The following is a 1655-nucleotide window of genomic DNA, read 5'->3' on the forward strand; positions in this document are numbered from 1 at the left end:
TCAACCCCCCTCGCGCCCGCGCTGGGCAGTGGGGGCCTCGCCCCGGCGGCAACTTCCGGGTCGAGAGCTGCCTGAGGACCGCCTGACTCAGCCATCCTTCGGGAAACGGAGAGGCCGCCGGACTCCTCCCTCGCCTTAACCCCAGCCCCTTCATCGCCGCCTTAAACTCCTCAACGGATAACGGGTAAGGGCGGAGACGGAATCTCTAGAGTTAGGCAAATCCATGGGCAGGCCTGGTCACGGCGAGGACCCTGGAGCTCAGGGGGACCCCGACTTCCGGAAACAGCCGCCAGGCGGCGCGTGGGGTCGGAGCTAAAGCGGGGATTGTTAGCGGCGTGAGAGGCAGAGGGTTTGCAGGGCTGGTGGCAGGTAGAGGTGGTCTTCTCCTTCAGCAGCTGGACGACATGAAACCTAGACATCTAGAGTGTGCGTGACCATCCCGAAGGAAAGGTACCTAGTTCCTCCCCTGACGAGTTGAAGCTTTATTGAGAACTGAAATAAAGACAAGGATGCTGGCATTCCAACCTGGAAACAGGAAAGCGGTATTCTCCCAGTCTCTGGGAGTCTTTTCTATTGGTATAGGTTTATTCAATAAGATGTTATCCCGATTTTACAGATGAGAAAAGAGCTGCCACTTGGCTAAAAAATAAATAAATAAATAACGTCCAGTCGGCCTTGTCTAGACTCTCATCGAGCCATGCCTCCTACTGTGCAGCTGCCTCATACTTCTTAGAATATTCGTTTTTTCAAAAGGTGGTGCCCCCCCCCCAATCTAGTAACTTGCTAACCAGCTCTCAGCTGGCACATTTGCCTACAGGAAGTTCATTAGGCTAATTTAAGGAAGATACTATGTGGAAACAGAAAATGAGAGAGGAATCTCTGCATGAATTGATTTGTGTGATCCCTTCTGAATAGCAGGGGATGCAGTGTTACAAGCTTTGCTTAATGAACAAATTTAGGATGTCCCTGCTCTAGTTGTGTGTAGCAAGAAAAGGCATAAGGAAAAAGACTCAGGTGTTTCATGGATTATCCAAAGCAACCCTACTCTCTTATGTTGCACCAAGCCTCCATAGAAAAAGTAACCAGTAGTAAAGTTGAGCGCCCTGTAAAAAGGGTGGAATCCGATATTCTGATTCTCAGATCCTTTGTGACCGAATTTATCTCTGAACTGGCCCCCACAAAGCTGCTCAAAGTGCAAAACCTTATTCTCATCCTGTTTATTTTAACTTTGCTTATTTTCTGTTTTGTCTTCATTAAAATGTTGGCTGTATTTGAGAGGGATTTTTTTTCCTCCCAACAAAACTCAAGAATTTCCAGAATGGAATGCTGCAGTGTCTTTCCAGGAGTTAGGAGATCTTCTGAAGCTCCTTCTAAATAAAAGTCATTTTCGGGGCTCACCGAAGGCCCCCCATTTGCATATAAACTAAGATTTCAGAACCGTCTCTTGTCCAAAGGATGACATCATTTTCTTTCTTTATGCTGTTAGGTCACATCTAAATTATTTGTAATCAACTAGATTGAGCAACTTGAGTTCCTATCAGTAACAGTAATCGTAGACCAGAAAAAGCACCAACATTTTAGAAATTAGAGTCCGTCGTTACAATGAATCGAAAAAGAAAAGAGTTGATTTCATTGCTAATTGGCTTCCTCTCGAG

Source organism: Miniopterus natalensis, chromosome 20 (assembly GCF_054644295.1).
Source record: "Miniopterus natalensis isolate mMinNat1 chromosome 20, mMinNat1.hap1, whole genome shotgun sequence".
Classification (NCBI taxonomy): Eukaryota; Metazoa; Chordata; class Mammalia; order Chiroptera; family Miniopteridae; genus Miniopterus; species Miniopterus natalensis.